The 22,674-nt window shown below is 36.2% G+C and overlaps 1 protein-coding gene across 15 annotated transcripts in view; it reads left to right on the top strand.

The window, feature by feature from the left end:
• Window positions 1-22,674, top strand: part of DMD (dystrophin) — a 2,162,139-nt gene that overhangs the window by 1,317,600 nt on the left and 821,865 nt on the right. The window lies entirely within an intron of this gene.

Below are 22,674 nucleotides of genomic sequence, written 5' to 3' on the forward strand. Positions count from 1 at the left end.
AACAACTACAATATGAGTTTGAGATACACTTATTGACTAGAAAGCATTAACACAGCATAACATAGATTACAAAAATCACATACATGAAAATAAATACCATTAATTATCAATTCTTTAAAATACAGTCCTGTAGAGATACGTGCCTTCATATGTGTATGTTTTATATAAGTATATATATTGGAGGAAAATATTCAGTGTAAAACATATAGAAATAGGTTATTTGTTTTTATTTTAAAATTTTATTTATTAGAGAGAGAGAGAGAGAGAGAAAGTGCCAGCAGGGGGAGAGGCAGAGGGACAGGGTCAAGCAGACTCTGAGCTCATGGAGCCAACTCAGGGCTAGATCCCACCACCCTGATATCATACATGACCTGCTAAAATCAAGAATCAGTCACTCAAAAGACTGAGCCACCCAGGTGCCCCTATAATTGGGTTATTTGAATGGGGCAGGTTTGTGACTGGAATAGGAGAAGGGTAAGACAAAAGATAGAGTGCATATGACCCTATTTATGCGGCTTTATTATATAGATTTAAGAATCTTGTAAAATAATTTTTTATAAAAATAAAATGCATATTTATAAGCAATGATGAAGGATAAATTCAGAAAGGTTGGACCATTGTCTAAGAATTTTCATAGTCTTTCTGACATTTACAGACAGTTTTAATGACCTGGCCATGGAGGAGTTGCCCTCATTTTGGTATGTCTCTTTACAACTTGGATATTTTTAGTTCCTATTAAATGTCTTAAAGTTCTTTCACTAGTGGTTCTTTATTAAGAGGAAATACCAGTTTATTTTTTTAAAGTAGATACTCAAAATTCTAGTTTATTCCAACATAAATTCTTCCTACTGTATCCCTAAGTCCTTTCCCAGCAACTCTCTTCCCCCTCATCCTAAATATGTGCCCCCTCTGGGTTTAGGTGTGGTGTTTTCATTGTTTTCTCACTGAATTCGACTTTGGTTTTATTTCAATCTCTTGATTTTATCTATCCCATCAGTCTATGTCTATTCCAAACTTTCTATTTCTACTACCTTTTGTTTTTGTTTTTTCCTAAGCTCTTCTTAGATAAAAGTTTAATATCTTCCTTTATAACTGCTTCTAACCTGGTCCCTTGGCCTTTGCATTCTCCTTTCCAATCTATTGATAATACTGTGATAAGCCATAGAAATCACTTTGATCCTGTCATTTGTCTGCTCACATCTTCAGTAGTTCCCCTCTATTTGCAGGATCTGGTATAAAAATACCCGTTCCTGGTATTCAAGGCTCATTTGAATACGCCCTCAAAACTATGCTCTCATAAATCAACCTGAGTTTTCCCACTTCCTGATTCTTGTACGTGCTGTCAAGAGTATCCCATCAGCTCTCAATATATATGTTTTCAAGAAAACTCACAAATTATTCCTTGTAGACCTTTTGTTTGCCATCCATTCTTGCAAAGATCTCACTTTCTCCTCTGAACTATAATCACTGTTATCTGTACCATCATTTAGAAATTAATCAGGTACTGCCAAATGACTTCTTCTACTGCCTTGAACCTTTATTTAAAACTTTAACTTTTATGTGATTATATCTGGTTTCCTACCACAGTGTTAAGCTTCTAGAAAATAATAAACTAGTCTTAAATTTATTTTACTTCAGATTTAGTAGATAGCCTTGTACATTGTGGGAATTCAGTAAATACTTGCTGACCTGAGTTATTAATGCCTTTGTCTATTTAATCCAAGGAAATATTGGTGCTATTAAAACTGTACCACAAAGATTGGAGTAATTGAGCCACTCACTTTTTAAAAATATGCTGCTTAACTTACCATGCAGTTTCCCCATAATCACAATTTAATTTCTTGCTTGTCGTGTATTCTTTCCTATGAAATGCCAAAAACTTCAAGAAAGGAAAATAACACCTATCATCACATATAAAGTGAGACCTTAACACTGGGATAGTCCCTCAGTAAGCATGCAGACTATGAGAATGTGCAATGACAAGCAGAAAAATGTACTTTCCTAACACACGCTTACCTCCTGCTCTAGGATAATGTGTGGATAATAGCAGACACACTTTAGGAGAGAAATACATTATTTCAAAGTGATGCCTTAAGGGTGGCTATAGGAGTAACTATTGAAGGAGCTTTCTAATAAAAGAACATTTTAAATAATGTCAAATTTTCACCCCAAAGGACTGTGAAGGGTTTCGTTCAGAAAAGTAAAAATGGCTAAGATTTTTATACAACTGGTTTTTTTGCAGTATATTTTCAAATCTTTCACTTAAATTATGAAGACATTGAGCACCAAAAAGTTTCTTCAAAAAACCCATTTTTGTCCATGTCTTCTAACAAAAGAATGATGACAAAAAATATTCATCATTGAGAACTTGTGGAGATCCTCTTAGTACAGTTTTTCCTATAAATAGATCCCTAAAATTAAAGCACGTATTCAACAAGAAGTCAACATGCCAGGTAACAAATACCTCTCAAACTTCCTTTTTTGAACTCAAACCTTAGATTTGTTTATAAACCTTCTTTGTTTATAAGATTCTTTTCTGAATTGCAAATATTTCATCTCTGTGCTCTTTCCCAGTGTTACCATGTTTTTGTTCCTCCTTTGCTGCCACAATCAGATAGAAACTATGAGGTCACGTTTACTTGGCTCTGTAGCAGATATCTTAGTGGAGGTACTAGCTGCTGCAGGTCTGTCCGATCGATGTATTTGAACTTTTTTCATACACTGAGTAAATCTGGGATGTATGCCCTAAAGAAACTTAAAGTCTTGTCAATTTGCTTTAAGACCACTTGTATAAGAAATACAATATAGTATAAAGAAAAACTACATTGGGCTAAAGGTTGAAATACCTTAGTAATAAAAATCTCATCTTTATTAATTTAACTTAATTACTTAATTCCTGTAATGGATAATTTTGTGTGTCAATTTGACTGGGCCATAGGGTGCCCAGACATTTGGTCCAATGTTGTTCTAGGTATGGATACACACACACATGCACATGTACATACACACACACACACACACACACACAAATTCTCTTTATTTAAGAGAACCCTAATATGATTTCTCCTAACATGACTGGTCACTGTATTGTGACTATCACAAAATAGATACAAAAGCTGTCTCTGATATTTCATAGGGTTAATGTGTGATATTTTTTCAAACTAATTAAAATGTTTTGTAAGCTGTAAAATACCATAGAAATTTAAGATATTATTGCTCTTAATGTTGTTATTTTTAAATAGCATTTTTCCTGGCAATTTTTTTTATACTTATGCAGACCTTGTTGCCATTTTACTCCAGCGAAAGCCCTAAACCAAAGACAGTGTAACATTCTGTGAGCCAAAACTTCAGACATCCTGGCAACTGCAGGTGCCTCAAAATCGACTATAAAGGAAAATTAACATTAAACTCTGCTTTCCCTGCCCACTGAACATCTGAACAAATAATACTCACTTTTTTCTCCTACCTTCAATATATGGACCCTGCTGACATCCTATACTTTCAATGAAAGTTACAGGCCAAAATGAACATATAGACCTCTCCATAGTTATAATTCATTCCTGTACTAGAAAAATACCCAAGAGCACCTGGTCATATTGAATATGGAAATCTTGTGTGAATACAGAGAGGAAAAAAGTATGAGGAGGACATAAGAGCCCTTTATACATGAAAGTCACTAAGTTGCCCCCAATGCATTGGCTTAGTGTGTTAAAGATCAATTGAGGGTCTCAATGCTCTTCTGTCACAACAGAGTTCTTTCAAAGCTAGACAAGATTAAATAAACTCCAAATATTGCTTTGGCAGCTGTTGTTTGTTGGGTTGATTGATTGATATTTGAATCTCCATAGTCAAAAGCCTATGATGAGAAACTTACTCTGACGATAATAGTATTTGCTGTAACAAGGCAGCCACTTTCAATAGGTTGAATGTTACCCAAGATAAATGTATATAATCTGCTCCAGCCAAAGCTGGGTCAATACAAGGAGGCTCTGGCATTTGGCCTCATTCTTGTTACCATTACTTGTCTTTATTAAGGACACAAAGCAATTGACTTGGTGCAGGGCTGAGTTTCCCTTTTTAATATAATAGAGCAAATATTTTTGCCAGTATGCAAGAGGAGGGAAAAGATTCAGAAATACACCTTATGCTTGTCAAGAACCCCTTCACTGGTGTTAGAAGCATGCACAAACATTTCTGATACAGAGTGAACACGTAATGGGACAGGGGAGGAACAACTTAGCCTGAAGTGTTACTTGGAAAAATCAAAACCAAGCATTACTTATTTAGAAAGGAGGCTCGAAAAATCTGGCTGCATCAACATTTGTCATTTGCCTTGTTGGAACCAAAATCTTTAAAAACTGATTATAAGATCATGGCTATGGTGCCATACTGCAGTGCTTTGGAATCACATTGGTAGTTAATGAGGACAACAGATAATCATCACTTGTCATTTTTTAAAAAGATTTTATTTATTGGAGAGAGAGAAAGCACTAGACAGAGCAAGCACGAGTGGGGGGGGGGCAGAAGGAGAGGGAGAAGCAGGCTCCCTGCCAGGGAGCCTGATGTGGGGCTCCATCCCAGGACCCTGGGATCATGACATGAGCCAAAGGCAGATGCTTGACCAAATGAACCACCCAGGTGCCCCATCACTTGTCATGTGAGACCGACTTACCATTCCCAGCAAATTTTCCCACTATCTCATATTACAAAATAAAATCTCCTGAGAACATGTATATAAATCAATTTTTAGAAGATAAATCAGCAATGCACAATGGAGCCAGGGGAAAAAGAAATGAAAAGGTAAAAATAAGGTGCTCACTCCTTAGGTCTCATTTTATCCTCACAACAACACTACATGTTGTTATTAGTTTTGAAATTTTATGAGTGAATAAACTGAAGATCAAGTGACCTGCTCAAAGTCTGGTAACTGGTAAATGGGCAAATTATTTTGTCTTCTAAATCTTACTCTTTTGTACTTTGTATCAAATCAACCACCTCCCATTCTGTGATAAAGCACAAATTTCTCTTCAATTTAGATAACTAAGCAATAAATTCTTTGGTCTGATTTTTCTGTATAATGGACTGTTTTCTCAAGTCAGTAAATATCTTATCAGAAGTTAACTATCTAGTTGCATGCTAGTAAATAAGCAGTGAGAGCTACAACTAAAACATTTCTTTTCAAAATACGTACCTTTTTTAGTGCTGTCATTACCTCTATTAAAAAGAATTATGTTCTTACATAAGGCAACATAAATAAAACAGAGTTTTGAGTATAAAGACTGGGATTTCAGTGTGGTTACAATCGTGTCACTCTTCCCCAATGACTAGAGAAGATAAGCAAGTGGATTGAAGGGCCGTGGTCAGTTAAATCTTATCACCAGCTAGGGATTTGAGCAGTTTTCCTCCAATACTCACGACTACAAGTAAAGGTCTTAATTGTTTGGCAAATCCTGATGAGCATTACAAGTGATTAAATAGTGATTTTTGATAATGACTTAATAACAAATATTATTTTAAATGACTTCTATTCTTGACACATGGACAGATGCTCATATAGGTACATATTCTTCCCCTTTACATATGTACCTATAGACACTCCATTTCTATCACAGTTAACAGAATTCAGACATTTTGTCTCACTGAATATTTTTATCCACATGAACACACATATAAGAACACTATAGTTTTAGTTCTGTGTATGTTTAAGCTTATTTTTAATATTTACAGAAAGACTGTACAGTACTTGTGTATGGTGCTCTGTAAAAATGCCACTTTGATGAATTCGTCTTTTTTTGAAAGAACAATAGTGACTTATTACCACGTCTATTTTTTCACATTGTTTCTACCTTTTATGGTGATGTCCAAAGTTAAAAAAAAAAGATTTCTAAAGACTTACAAAAGGAAATTATTCATAGGTCATTGATGTTTATGGTATGCTATGTGGTTTGTTGACTTGTGATGATCCACATTATAACTTACCTCTACAAGAACATAAATCATCCCACATTACGGTTGGTCTGGTAGATGTTGCACTGTTGAAGTGACATCTCAGGTGAACCTCATCTAATATTTTATTATTTTATAAGAAAAAAAGGGAATGGGCATATTTTCATTTCTGAAGATTAGCCAGTGTTATTCATTGAAAGGTGCTAATTTAAAAACTTGTCCTTTTGTACACTGAGTCTGTCCAAATAACCTCAAAAATATAAATGAAGAAATAACACCCCCCTCCTCCAGTGTATATCTTGCCAGCAAGTGCAAAGGAAAGAAATTAGAACCTTGTTTGTGTTTTTTCATCATGTTAATACAGGACTTTTCCATAAAAATAAATTACTTTTGAGCATGTTTGTTTGGACAACAAAAAGAGAACATCCATTTGATTGATAGCAGACAGAATTTTCATTAAGTTGAACAGCAAAAGTACCGCAGTTGCATCACTCACCTTCCTGTTTCAAAGGGAAACAGAAAATTAGATCCAATAAACTCTACACAAATGTTTGTTATGCATATTTTAGCCATTAAACACATTATCAAGAATCATGTCAGTGTGACACTATAATATAGTGACTTTACAAAAACATGTCGTCTAATCTAGGAATCCTGTAGTCCTCCCTAAATCAGCTTCAGACATACTCAGTGTTGATGTTTCTCATTATTTGGGGTTGAGAAATTTTTTTCTTAAGAATGATTGCATTTAATTGAATATACAAACACTATCAAAATAGACAAAACAGTTGTTTAATCGGAAAGCCAGTGTCAAATTTAAGTTTTTTTCTCCCAAGAAAAGGAGTTCTAATAATGAAACACTTGGGTTTTTATTTTTATGATAATTTTAGCATGTATGCAATTTACCCAATTTTGTGTCTTTTTTACTTGCCCTGTGTCTGCATATCTCTGTAATTACTAAGTACATGAGTCAGAAAAGTGGTGGCACTGTGTTTTAGGAACCTCACTGCAATGTGTTGATTAAGTGGGGCTTGATCTTGGGATCTTGATACTTGAAGGATGACTTAGACAAGTGATTTAGGATCCCAATTACTCATTCTACTTTTTAACCACTTGATTGAGGTCTGACAAATTTAGAGTTACATATATTTATATACACTTGATGATATTGAAGATACATATGCATCCATGAAACTATCACCACGATCTATGCCGTAAACATATCCATCACTTCCAGTTCCTCATCTTTAGCATGGGGACAGTAACATATTTTTTTTTGTTTATCTTGTGCATGTGTGTGGGTCTCAAATGAAATAATCATGTGATGGCACATTATAAAGTATGTAAGAGTAAGATTATCACAATACAATCATTGTAATCATTCCTTTAGCATAGTATTAATAATATCTTGGCCTGTTTGACACAATTAGATTTTCTCTATGACACATGGCATTCCAAGTTTGAGCAAAGGATCACACCAGGAGAGATGGGGTAGATACTTAAGTTGTTGCTGAACCTAGAATGTTTTGCAAATGTTGCAGATTGATCCTCTTCCTTTTTTAAAGATAACTTCCTTTTCACATTGAGAATGTGATATTAGCTTTAAATATAGAGTATAAAACTAACCTTATTTGTTCCTTTCTACTGATGAAAGCATCTCAAGTGCTTATGTAAAAGTGCAAATCAAGTTTTAGGTCTTATTTATTTATGTTCTTCTTTAATTCACGAAGGATTCAAGACAGTGTATAACAAAATTTCAACCTATAAAATGAAATAACAGAAAAAATAGAACCAGGGAGATACAGACTAAAGTTTTATATTAGGGATAAGGATAAGAAAAAAGAGCATAAATATGGGAAAAGGATGATATAGGTGGGAGTTTTTGAGAAAATGCCTCCATATCATGATGTTCTTTATTAGCCTTTTTTGGAGAGATGGCAAAACAAAATCAGAGCTGTTTCCAGCTATTTCCCTAAAGTACATTTGCTATAGTTATTCTAAATTGTCCTTTTAAAAGGCAGCATGTTCACAGGGCATCAAGTAAACTGGACCTATGGAATTTTTAATCACCTTCCTTCCTTGACATTTTCATAGTACAAAATGATGGATTCAAAACTATACATAGAAAAATGCCATTAAAGAAAGCTATGGGGCAGCCCAGGTGGCTCAGTGGTTTAGCGCTGCCTTCAGCCCAGGGCGTGATACTGGAGACCCGGGATTGAGTCCCACGTCGGGCTCCCTGCATGAAGTCTGCTTCTCCTTCTGCCTGTGTCTCTGCCTCTCTCTGTTTGTGTCTCTCATGAATAAATAAATAAAAATCTTTTAAAAATTTAAGAAAGCTATGAAATGAAGATATTAGAAGAGCTTAATATTAGTTGAGAAGTGATGAATTAACTATGCATGATTGCTGTGTATGATGTTTTGTCTACTATACATGGCTATATCCATAAGTAATTTTAACAGTATTTACTTGAGCAAATAATGCAGTGAATTATATTTTACAGGTGCTGCTATCTTAGCAGATAAAGCAGGATAATCTTACATAAAAATACTACAGTTGAATAATTAAAATGCAGTACCAGAAAAGGTTATGTTGTTTGTTTTCTTACTCTTAAGTAATAAATCTAGATAAAATATTTTCTGGGGGTTAGATTATATTAATTTATGTTCCAAATGAATATAGCACTTTTTTCTGATTAAAGAAAGCATACCTTTTTATCGGAAAAATATGTTTCCAATGATGGAAAAAAAAACAAAAAAGCATACGAAATACTAACAACCTCATTTCCCAGAGATCACACTTAACCTTTTCCTGGACATTCATCTAGTCTAATTTTCACATGCCTCTCTTTTCAGAAGTCTCCCTCTTATGTAGATTCTTCGGTGCTTCTGCATCTTATTTTCTCTTATTCTCTTCTTGTGTAAACTTTTTTTTTTTCCATGTCAAATATGCAAGGTGGTTCATGCATCAGACCATTGTCTCCATTCATCCCTAGTAATAGACCCTCTAACTTGTTTAGGTGGTAGACAATTTGACATTATGCTATTCCTTGTAGGACATAATGAAGTACTTACATAGTTACTTCATTTTAGGAATGGGGGACAATTCTCTTAACTGAGAAAGAAATTGTTTTAAGTGGCATAGAAATATGAGATGCAGTTTTCCTACTGCAAAAGAGATGAAACCCCAAACCCAGGCACGTGTCCACCCTAAGAACAAGTTGCCATAACCCAAATTAGCTGACTCCATTTTCTTCATTAACGGATATTCTTTTACTCCTCATCCAGAAATGCTCTTTAACAGGAAGAAATGGAAACCAGTATGTTACTTCTCCCCATTTTTGAAAATTGGGATGACATTTGCCCATCTCCAGTGTTAACATAGTTCCTCAAAGACCACTGACAGAAGGCTAGGCCCATATTGTGCAGGTTCTCTCATTTCCCTGGGCTATAATTGGTCTGGGGCCAGAGATTTTAGCTCATTTAGAGCAGCAAGGTGCTCTATAAAATTCCCTCACCTATTTTGGGCTTCATTTCCCTCATACAGTTATGCCTTTCCAGTCTGATGAACATTCTCCCTGACAGAGCAGACAAGTAGAGGAGCTGAGCAGTTTTGCTTTCTCTGTCATCTCTACCCCTACCTTCTCCCTTCTGCCCCCATCACCGAACCTATGTCTTTCTGATTCTTCCTCCTCCAAGTGGAAGTGAAAAGGCCCTGGGTGTTTTGTTTTTTTTTTTTTTTAACATTATCCCAAGACTCAATTTCAGGCTTGCCTTTTTCTCACTGTCTATGCAGTTCTATATTCGTTTTACAATTTGCCCTCATTTATGTATTCCTTATTTTATCCCATGTTTATACATTTGTAGAATCTGAGCTCCTTTGAGAAGCCCCTGTGTTGTGGCATGCGTCTTGTTAAACACCCCCCCACACACACTTTTAAAAAATACTTATTGGGAACATTTGCTATTATGTTGTCAAATTTTTATTCTTGAAAGCCTCAAAGGCCTCTTGAGCCATTTTATCTTTTAAAATGTAAGATCAGGGGATCCCTGGGTGGCGCAGCGGTTTGGCGCCTGCCTTTGGCCCAGGGCGCGATCCTGGAGACCCGGGATCGAATCCCACATCGGGCTCCCGGTGCATGGAGCCTGCTTCTCCCACTGCCTATGTCTCTGCCTCTCTCTCTCTTTCTCTCTCTCTCTCTGTGACTATCATAAATAAATAAAAATTTAAAAAAAATTAAAACAAAATAAAATAAAATGTAAGATCAGGGGATCATTATGTTTTTTCCCCTTGCTGACCCTAATAAACATACCACACCGCACATATGCACACTTTGCTAAAATACAGATGCCGCTTTACTTGTCTTCTAGCTTGTCTAAATAGAACCTACATAACCTGATTAGTCTTCTGAACCTTTATAAATTCTGTCTGCAAATGACTGAGGTTTACCAATGAGATTGTCTTAGTTCTTCTCTTGCATAAGAAATATCTACAGGTGCTGTGTGAAGTAAGAGAGAAAGAATTTAAACTTGTGTATTTTCATTGTTAACATGGCTAAAATAGTGTTTGAGGAGAGAGAAGTACTTGCAAGTGACATGTTCTTATTTCTTAATAGAAGTAAAATTTATATAAGATGAAACAGATTTATTTGAGAGAGGAGGAAGAGTTGATTCCTACAAAAAATCTGAACCTGTTAAATTTAGTTCATTTCAATCTGTCAGGATATTTTGAGTAGTATTCAGATTTTGTTCTGTAATTTATTTCATGCTTTCTTGCTCTGTATGACTGTAGTGAGTTTGTGAGGAAATGTAGAGGATGCCCCTGGATCTGGGAAACAAATAGATAATGTGTTCAATTTAGCTTCATCATTTTCTTTTACTCATAAAACCAGTACTTCAGTCACAATATTCCGATCACCTCTTGCCATCTTCTACTCAATTCCTACCCCTATAGGCACCGATTACTTCTATTTCTATCACCATACTTTAGTTTAGTCTATGATTGATTTCATATAAATGGAATCATGCAGTATGTAGTATTTTGATCAACATAATATTTTTGAGGTTCATTCATGTTGTGAGTATACCAGTAGTTCATTCCTTTTTATCGCTGGTTAATATTTCATTGTAAAAATATACTATGAATTGGGGCACAGCAGTGGTGCAGTTGGTTAAGCATCTGATTCTTGATTTCGACTCAGGTCATGATCTCAGGATTGTGAGATCGAATGTCCCACCCTGTGCTGCTTAAGATTCTTTCTCTCCTTCTCCCTCTGCCCCTTCTCCCTTTTTCTTCCCTTCTTAAAATTATGTATATATAATTTTAATGTATACACACACACACACCATGATTTGTCTGTCGCTTCTGTGGGTGAACAGTCAGGCTACTTTCAGTTTGGAGATAGTAGGAATAAAAATGCTATGAATGTTTGGGGAGAAGTCTTTTTGTGAGTGTTATTTCTTTTGGGAGTGGAACGGCTAGGTCAAGTATTTAGCTTTATAGGATACTGGGAAAACAGTTTTCTAAAATGGCTTTGTCATTGTACACTCTAAGCATCATCTTGGGGAGCTCCATTTGCTCTACATTCTCACCAACGTTTGATCTTAACAGTTCTTTTTAACTGTGCTATTTTATGGGATATAAAGTGGTATCTTGTCATGGTCTTAATTTGTATCACTCCGATCACTAACAGGATTGAACTTCTTTTCATGTATTGGCCATTCATGAACAGAGATCATATCTGTTGAAGACAGTGCCCTTCTTATTGGGTGAAAGTAATATTACTTTGAGGTTACTGGTATAACTTGGAAATTGGGAAGGATAGAGACATTGTCCTACTTGGTTTCTTTTTATTTTCTCTAAAGACCCTAGTGTAAAGCGTCATTGCCGCTTGGAAGCAGTGCCTTGGCTTTGTAAAAGCACTGCTCCATGGCCATCATTGGCACTAATATGGAGTGCTGAATATTTTAATTGTCTTTGACCAGCTGCTGCAAAGAGCCTCTTCAGAGCCATCCACACTAATTTGTTGCTTAAAGCCTATTAGGTATTTAAAGATATAGAAAGATACCTTAATCATTTTTACTATATGTATTATGTTTATTCATTTGGTCAACAGACTTTTACTAATTAACCTGGTGGAAAGTTCAAAAGATGAAGAAGATAGTATTCCTGCATTGAAAAAAATCAAAAACTTTCAATCAAAATAAAGATGCTTAATTTTATAGAGACTATGAAAAACATCCTAAAGTAGACACAATGGATATGTAGTAAGATCTAACAGGACAAGTTCTAGTTGAAAGTCTATTTGTAAGAGACCTGGTATTTGGAATATGTCTTTATCAATTTAACAAACATGTTTAAGGCACAACCATTTAGCATGTGCTAAGTACTAGAGAGAGAGAGGAAAAAAAGTGAGGGCATTTGTGATAGAGAGAAAATGGGCAAAGGTCTGCAGAAAAGCGAAGGTATCACTGTAAGTTGTCCAGTTGTGCTGAAGCCATGGCTGAGAAATTGGCGAGTCACTTTGAGAAGCCTAGGAAGGTTTCTTCCAAGAAATACTACGAGGTTCTGAATGTTATGCAAGCTGTTTGGGGCTTCATCAGGCAGTTACTGGGGATTCAATATGAATATTTCAGCAGGAAATAACCCTCAGAGCTGTCCATCAGGAGAATTAGTGTGCAAAGACTATATAGGATGTTTTAGAGTGTGAAAGGTTAAGGGAAATCAGTTCAGAGAATGTGTTACTGACATAGGTGAAATATGGTGAACAACTCCACTGGGGAGAAAACTGTGGTAGAATTCACTGGTCAACAGGTCTAACAGGATCAGTAGAATTTGAACTAGGGAAGAGAAAGATAAGGGATAAAACCCAGATGAACTTGTGGTAAGAATGTGGATGGGTCAGTGGGAGAATATAGACGTCATTTCAAATAAGTCAACAAGAAAAACCCATTTCAGAATTATGTTAATGTTGACTCCGAAATGTTTCCTTTGAGGTTCAAATCAAATGAAAATGTGCAGAAAGCTAGGCAATAGTTAAGAAGGAAGCATCACTAGAGATAAAGAATTTAGAAAGCATTAACATTTGATAACTGAATCTTTTCCTCTCCACAAAATATATTTTGTAAGGAAATCAAAACCACTAGAGTTGGTTTTCACCTTTTTTTTTATAGCTATCTCTGATCTTTTAGGGAATCACGTGGATAATTCTGGAATCTTTAACAGGAGATATCCTAAAATCCTCTGGCTCTTTTACTCTTAGGTTGCTCTGGTTTGTATGTAGTTCAATAAGGTACAAACTATTGACATTGTACAAATATGTTAATAATAGAGAGAACCCATTATTTTGCCTGATTCGTCTGATTTCCAGAGGATATGATCAGTCAGTAAGAGATACACAGATGTGTTTTATCATCTCACTTTCTCATCTAATTCCATGAAGAAGAGCATTACCCAGTAGCAGATAATGAGTTGGAAAATAAGAAAGCCAACCTCAGAAAGTGAGGTTTAAAAAAAAAAAAGTAGCTTGTTTTTTAATGCCTATATAACTTGATGAGAGGGACATAGAAGGCTTAGTGATGCCCAACATGTGCTTAGAGGTGAATTGTTAGTTGATGTCTTGGGGGTTCTGTAATCTGAGCTAAATGCTTAGAATCAATTAATTGATGTTAGACACAGAGATCTGTCTTTATCCCTCTTTATTTTATTTCTGGGCCTTTCCATTCTCAAGAGCACGAAAAACTAAACCCTACCCTGATAACTTGTTATTTGTGGTAAAGACAAGACTTTTATAAAAACACAATTATTTTTTAATGTCTCTTTTCCATATTGGGGTGTTGTATATATTTCAGAATCTTACTTTTAAATCTTTCTCAAGTGGGAAGCCATTCAAGAGTACTATAATATCTTACCTAGTCTTGCATTCAATTTATCAACAAATATTTCTAGAGCAATTATTAAGGTAAACAATGCCCAGTACTGTGCCTGGCAATATAAAGAATGAAGGAGACTATCCTCAGTCACGTGTAATTTTAATTACCATGATATTTATAGTTTCTTTTCCCGTCTCCCAAATATAGACATGTGTACATATATCGTCATACTCATAATCACACAACTGATCTGTTCACATAGCATCCCCCCTAGCTGTGTTATAATACAGCATGTGTATAGTTATTCTCTAACTATGCTCTCCTCCATTAAGTTGAGTAATGACAGGAAAAGACAAGATTTATTTTATTTATTTTATTGCTTGAAAGGCATCAGATACAGAATAGGTTACCAAAGTATTTGTTGAAGCGAATCACATTGAAGATGATACTCTCATTGAACATTTTACCTACATTAAGCAATCATTCAGAGATTATGCCAAAGTTAAAGGCACATACAAAAAAGAGGGAGTCTCTGAAAGGGAAAAGTTAAATTCCTGATTTCTTAAGTAGAGGCATGAATATATTTTTAAATCCTCTTTGCCCATTGATATTTAGCAGTGGATGGATAGAACTTAGGATGGGTAGATAAAAGCAACTTCATGAGAGCAATACTCTTTTTTTTTCAAATATTCTAAGGAATCATACTGACTCTGAACTTTCTACATGATGTGAGTCTCGGGAAAGACCTATGGATCTCTTTGCCAGCAAATGAAAATAAAATGTAGGGGTCTAAGAGATAGCAATTGGTCAGTAATGACAAAATCACTCCTCTTACATTCTTATGTAGCAGTTGTCAGGCAAATATTCAGGAAGTCCCAAAATATGTTTGAATTACAAATCCTTCTTTTGAAGTTACCCTTACTATTTTCAATGAAAATGGGGAATTCAGCCACATTCAGAGCCAAACCCATATGACAAATCTGAGATTTAGCTCTGCCAATAGTGATCTCAGTTCTATTTTCGAACCTAATTTTTCCTCTGAAGTTCAGTCCAGTATCCCCCAATGGCCCAGCTGATATCCCTCCCTTCCCTCACATCTCCAGTGAATGGCTAAATCCCATTTACCTCCCAAATATCAATTGTTTCCAACCACTTCTCTATATTTCTACCACTGCTTCCCAGTCCACACCACCATTTCCCTTACCTTAACTACAGTGACATCTACTTGGTCTTCCTACTTTTACTCCAGAGCTTCTCCAATTTACCATTCCTTCTACTGCAGGCAACAATAACCACCACCTGGCAGAGTGCCTGGCCCATAGGAAGCACTCAGTAAATAGTTGTTTAGGCAATGAGTGCCTCGCTTAGTGAAAATACTTAATAAGCATGGCAAGTAGCAATAGGAACTACGACTTTTCAAAGCCAGTGTTATTTGACTTTTAATCAAATATTTCCAGCTCTAATTCCATTTACAGATCATCTTGCTTTTTAAAAACAGTTATGTTGCTTTTTCATGCAATTGCTAAGCTTTTTATATCCAGCAAATGGCATTCAAATAAATACTTGTGTGGCTCCAAATTGATAAAACCTCTAGAAAGCAGAAGGAATTTTAAAATGATCTATGCTTCCTTTCAAATATTCTGTCTTAGAGTGAGCATATTCTGGTTGCATGCGATATGTTCCATGGTGAAATATCTCACATGTTTTTACAACCACCCTAATAACTTTTAGAAAGAAATTTATGGCTGAAGTCATAATGTTCTATTACCAGGATCTCTTAGTAAGAGAGCAAGCATGTTCTCTATATTAAAGAATCTGGTGGAGTTTTTGTTTGTTTGTTTGTTTTTGTCTCTTTCCTTTGTTCTTTTCTTAAATCCCACATATGAGTGTTATCATATGGCATTTGTCTTTCTCTGTCTGACTTATTTAACTTAGCAAAATACCCAATAGATCTACCCATGTTGTTGCAAATGGAAAGATCACATTCTTTTTTTATGGCTGAGTAATATTCCATTGTATATATGTACTACATCTGTATCTATTTCTCTGTGGATGGATGCTTGAATGGTGAGTGGGGGAATGGGTGAAATAGATAATGATTTTTTTTCCTTTTTTGTATATTTTTTATTGGAGTTCAATTTGCCAACATTGAGTTATAATACCTAGTGCTCATCCTGTCAATTCCCCCCCTCAGTGCCCGTCCACACTTAATCATGATGAGCATTGAGTGATGTATACAATTGTTAAATTGTATTATACACCTGAACCTAATATAACGCTGTATGTTAATTTCATTTCCATTAAAAAAAGCAAGCAAAACCATAGAAAATAACCTCCTTTTGATCAGAGAAATGTCATTTTGTTTTCACAACAAATCTATGTAAATAGAGAGGAAAAATAATTCTTAAATGTTCCTGATTAGTTCTAATGAATGATTTGGAAACCAAGAAAGATCAAATAAATCTCTGAACCTAGAAAAGCCTATCATTGATTTTTAACTCAGTAAAACCTGTTAACTTTGCCAAGTTGTGTGCTTTATAATAATAGTGTCCTTTAGGAAGGACCACTAATTCAGATACCTTCAGAGAGTAGAATGCATGCATGCCCCCACTGAAACTTCCTAAGTTCTAATGCCAAATCATGTCTGAGGACAGATTTAGCGTGCTATCTCCAATATCAGAGCCCCAAAGGCAGAGATTTAACACATATACTTCATATATACTTTTTTCTTCCTTTGTAATCTCTGCTTGAAGTTAAGGATTGTATATTTTGGGGATTTTCTGCCCAGGGCATTATTTCATAGGGAAGAAAAAAAAAGCCTGAGATAACCTTTCAAAGCGTGTAGTACTTAAAAGCACTTTGATGAATCCATTTGGTATCCACATTAATAGCAGATAATAATGACTGTATATATCACTGATGTGGATGAGATAAACACATCCAAAGGAAATTTAATTGTAATTTGATATTAGGTAAATACCCCATTAAAATAAATCGCTACTGTACATAATTCTCCTTTAGTTCATTGGCAGGATGTTTGCTTGGGAAAAGTAACAGTCTAATTCTAGTTTTAAAAGGAATTCTCATTCTTTTATAGAAAACATTATGAGGAGCAGTTAGGGAAGTGTACCTGTCAAGGAGCATATCTGCTATCATACCACTCAGGAAAAAGGGGTCTTAGAAAAAATCTAACAAGATCCCCCCCTTTCTGCCTCTAATTCCTGCAACAAATTGACAAAAACATACATATGGTTTTGGCATTATTATTAGTCAGGCACAATAAATGTTTACTGAAAAGCAAATAAAATTAGACCAGGAGAAAGAGTAGGAAAACATGGTGCATTTTATTTTGGGTCGATTATTTGTAAAGACTGTTCCTCATTGATTTGACTTATCTAGCAAATTCCTAATAAAAGACTTGTAGATCCTCAGATGAAAGTTGTGTCTGAGATACACCTCAAATTTGGATTCTTATTTTATGGTCAAAAGAAGAGAAAATGATTTAAGTATTACATAATCCTCAGCTGTAAAGTCTAATAGAGACATGACTGCTACCAAAGAATGACACTAAATAGAGATATTTTGTAAATACTTACACAGTGGAGAGGCACTGAGCACTCCCAATGGGGTCTTAGAGGGTCCAGCAAAAGAGGAAACATTTTATCTGAGCATGACAGGTGAGTAATGACTTTGACTCGCAAAACTTAGTGGGATCATCAAGTAAGTGGAAGGCCATTTAGCCTAGGTTGAAAGTGGGGAGCAGCAGGCAAGCAGGCTCCAACAGCAGAGAGGAGAAGAGACTGCAGAGCCCCTTTAGGCCTTCCTCAGTAGGCTAGTGTTTGGACTTTACCTTGTGGTTCATAGATAGGCATCATTCTCCATACCCTCATTCTAGGTGTCCAAACTTGGCCATGCTTCTTGCCTCCTACAACTGTCATTCTTCACTCAAAAATTATCATTTCTCTAGGCCACATTTCCTTTTTTTCCATTTTTTTTTAGATTTTATCTATTTCTTTGAGAGAGAGAAATGAGTGAGGGGAGGGGCATGGAAAGGGAGAAGCAGGCTCCCCGCTGAATACAGACCCCAAAGCGAGGCTCAATCCCACCACCCTAGAGATCACCACCTGAGCCCAAGTCAGATGTTTAACTAACTGAGCCACCCAAGCACCACTTACTCCTTTTTTAGATACACCATTTTTCTGCCCTTGCCTGTTCCCCCCCCCCCCTTTTAACTCCTGCATTTCCCAAATTTCAGCCACCTTTCAGCCCTTGTGACAGTCATCACGAGATCCTCTCCCAGGGTCATCAGGTCTTCCATCAGGATGGAGTCAAGCCATCTATGAATGGGCTAGGTTGAATGTGTCTTGCCTCTGGGTCAGCTGTCTGCTTTGGGTATTTGTCCATTTCTGTTGCTTCCTTACAAAAATCTGTCATCTGATAAAATTTGAAAGATACTTTCTGAGGCATACCAAAACTTCTAAAGACAGTGGCAACTATGTACTCTTAATATAAAGAACAAACTCGTTTAATTTATCTTTGCGAAAAGGACCAGAAACCATTTTTTCAGAATCTTACTTAAATTCTAGGGATTGACAGAGAGACAACAGTGGGAATGATCTTAAGCAGGACAGAAAGAGTAAAGCAGTAGGTGAAAGATAACGTATCCTGTTCTTATGAAATCACACAGTAGAATTTTCTCTGGAAGTTTTGCCAGCCAGTGTCCATAATGTTCATATTCTTACATATTTTCGTTTGACTAGTGAATGAATGGAGTCAGTGATTGATCTGTCTCCAAGGAAATCTTTTTTTTTCAAGATTTTATTTATTTATTTGAGAGAGAGAGAGAGAGCACAAGCAGGGAGGGCAGAGGCAGAGGGAGAAGCAGGCTCCCCACTGAGCAGGGAGCCTGATGTGGGGCTAAATCCCAGGACCCAGGAATCATGATCTGAGCTGAAGGCAGATGCTTAACTGCCTGAGCCACGCAGGCACCCCACCTCCTTTCTTTTTAAAGGATTTTCATTTATTTGACAGAGCACGAGAGGAAGTATTAGTGGGAGTAGGGAGTGGGGGAGGGAGAGGGAGAAGTAGACCGCCTGCTGAGCAGGGAGTCCCGATGCTGGATTCCATCCCAGGACCCTGGGATCATGACCTAAGCCAAAGGTAGATGTTCAACAAACTGAGCCGCCACCCAGGGACTCTCCAAGGAAATCTTTAACAAAATCACAATTAAATCTTAAGATTGCATCCTTGACACATCTACTTGCTCAATGAAGATTTGGTTATTTTTCCCTTTCATTTCCCTCAGTCTTGATCTTCTCTCCCAATCACTTTTTCTCTTCTGTTTTCCTATTCTTCCTAATTTTGGTATTTGGGCAATTCTTTATCTCCTCCCTCCCTATCTTATCCAATTTGTCATTGTACAATTTCCCATAACTGCTTATTAGCTTATTCTTTTTCTTTGTTGGTCACATTTTATGTTCCATTTCTTGTGCTTTCATTCAGTTTTGAAAAGTTTGGCAAATATACTTTTTAAAAAAATGTATGTAATGTTTTTGTATAAAATCTACCAGCTGCTTTTGCCTCATATTCTCTCCTCTATAAAAATGTAGCAGCTCCTTCCTTGCTTATAACTTCTCTTACTTTCCCTCAATTTTACCAGACTCGAGGGACTTAAATGTATATGTCATTTCTATAATTTAGGAGCATTTATCAATTTAAAAATCATATTAGAGGTTGAGATAATGCAGTAACTCTAAAACACGTTTCTCCTATTCATTCGCTCCTTCCATGTGTCTCTTGACTACTCTTTCTTTAATAGTGAATCTATTTTGTACTTCTTTGTCCCCTTACCTCCAGAGATTCTGATGCAGTCAGCTAATGGTAGAGCTCTGGACTTTTATATTTTGAAAAAGTTCCCTGGGGAAGTCTGATATGGAATCCTTATTAAGAATGATACTTTCATATCAGAATCAAAACACAATAAGCTTTCTAACTGTGATGAATGATCCAATAGATTTAATTATGATTCTCTTTCTGTCCAAAACTAAAACTAGATGTTAATTGCCAGAGAAATAGATAAGGATGCGTATGACAACAGAATACTAGTATGATATCAAAGCTTGGAAATTTCACTGGTGGTGAATAATTTAGTGCTTAAAATATTTAGAAGCTATAGAATTAAAATTGATTTGTTTTTCCCTAAGTGAATAAAGTTGATTGAGGTTTTACATTTAATTTGTTACATCACATTTTATCTTCTTCGAGCTCAGAGGCCAACTGTAAAACACTGCGTACAAAATTCTTACTTCCTGTTTCGATCCATTATTTCACTCTCTTACCCTTTATTACTGAAAGCTCTCCTCAAGTATATCATATACTGTAAATACCTCTCCTGATTACAAAATCTTCTCACACAAATGCAGTATACTATTTAATGAACTCTTCTTTCACAAAATTAAAAAACCTGAAAGCCCTGGTTTGAGACTCTATATAAATGAGATTTAGATCTAACAATTTTAAATGATTGCTTATTCCTAGCTATCCAATTCTCTCTCTTATCTGGGAAATAGAAATAATAAAACCCTTGTTGATTCTACAATTGGGTTATAAAAGTCACTGCAGCCATCAGCCATCAAGTAGGACTAAGATCAAAAATACAAGGCAAAGGGGCTGATATAAAAATTCTGAAACAGCTTTGGTTTATAGCATTATAAACCACAGACAAGAATTCTTTGATTACTCAACAAAGATTCTCTCACCTGACTACTCAGTGTGGCATTCTGACCAGCAGTATTGGCATCCCCATGAAGCTTGTTAGAAGTAGAGAGTATCTGACCATCCCCAGACACACTGAACCAGAATCAACAGTGTGGCAAGTTCTCTAGAAAATTCTTGTGCACTTTGAAGTTTGAGTAGCAGTGCTATAGCACAAATCTAATAGGAACTCCATGCATTTTTTTAATAGGTTGGATATTGGATGCCACTGAAGGTGCAAATTAGAGTCTTAATCTTTCTCCTCTTTCCTGACTTGTGTCTTTTAGGCAAAGATTTTTCCCATTTCAGTAGTCCTACGTGATTGCACGATCTAGCTAGTTTGCAACCCCTGTAGCTTCTGCTCTGACGCTGTATTGGTTTTAATCTTTCCCTTTCTGGAACATTATCAAAAGTCTAGTCTTACCTCGATAACAATCTCCCAGAATCTTGTCCTAGTGTTTTCCCTGCATACCTGTCTTAACAGCCTGAACTCTGCCTCAGAATTACCCAGAAATGCAGCTCTGGCTCTGATACTCCTGTACTTAAAACTGAAGTTATTTTCTTTTGCCATCCAAATCATTGCCAACTCCATAATGAAAAGCAACGTCCTCTCTGTGCCGCGGCCCAAGATACACCCAGGGCTGTACCTCTCTCTGAACTGCCACTCCCATACAGCGACATGGAGCCTGGATCCATACTCCCAATCAGATCATAGAAATTCTACAACATAGCCCTTGCCTTCTGCCATCCCCTCATGCCCCCGACCCTCCATGTTTCTCAAGTCTACCCTTTTCTTTATATTTCACGTTGCCTCCGAATCATCCCCTGTTCATCACTGAGATTATCCCTCTTACAGTGCATCATTTATGAGCATCGTTCGTTCTTTCTTTCTTTCTTTCTTTCTTTCTTTCTTTCTTTCTTTCTTTTCTTTCTTTAAAGATCTTATTCATTCATGAGAGACACACAGAGAGAGGCAGAGACATAGGCAGAGGGAGAAGCAGGCTCCCCATGGGGAGCCCGATATGAGACTCCATCTCAGCACCCCAGAATCACACTCTGAGCCAAAGGTAGATGCTCACCCACTGAGCCACCCAGGCACCAGGCATCTTACTTTCTATACTGTATGTAGTACAACAAATTATCCTTCCCAACTGTGTCTCACCTGTTCTGCTAGATTACATACTGCCCGAAACCTAGACCATTGAACTCATTGCTTTGAGTCTCTAGGAGGCCAAATGATAAGTATTAATGCTAATGAGTCCATGGCAATGATGAAACTATATATCTTCTTTCCTCTCCCACTTCCTTTATCTATATATACGTGTGTTCATTCAACAGATAGTTACTGAAACCTTGTGCCCGATACTGGACTAAGCATTAGGGACACAGTTGTGAATAGGACACAGTCTCTGACCTTGGTGAATGTATGGTGTAATAGGAATACAGACACAGTTTGTTATGAATGAGTGTACCTGTTACTAAGCAAGTAACAGTGAGTGCCATGCGCAACACTGCTGTGAATAGATGGTAAAGAGTGAAATTCAACTAATGGTGCAAAATCAACTAGTTGCAAGGAAATATCACATGGTTGCGAGAGCATATCTCATTTATATTTAAGGGAGTATGGTGAGGAAAGTTTATGAACATTTGAATAGCTGAATAGTTTTATATTCGTTTGGGCACTGTGTCTCTGGAATAATGGCCTTGTTATCATTTTTTCTGATTAATTGAGTCTTTTAACTATTAGAGTTATACTATCAGAAATTCTAGTATTCAAAATACTATTACACAAAGTAGTAGAAAAAATTTCTTTATGTGAATATAGAATATAAGAATATAAAGAGAGATTTATATTTCTTTATGTGAATATAAGAATCTTAGAGAGATTTGACCCAGTCTCAGAAAACATGCATCCATTCATTTATTTGGCAAGTATGAACTAGGGTTTACTATGTCCTTGGTATTGGCTCAAAAGATAGGGAAATAAAAGAATATTAGATTATGAGAATCACATCTATCAGAAAAGTGTTCTGCATACTGCATCCTATTGGTACATAGGATTTGTGAGTCCTTTTGATTTAAACATGGTAGGGATCGCAAGTT

The sequence above is a fragment of the Canis aureus genome, chromosome X, assembly GCF_053574225.1.
Source record: "Canis aureus isolate CA01 chromosome X, VMU_Caureus_v.1.0, whole genome shotgun sequence".
Taxonomy (NCBI): domain Eukaryota; kingdom Metazoa; phylum Chordata; class Mammalia; order Carnivora; family Canidae; genus Canis; species Canis aureus.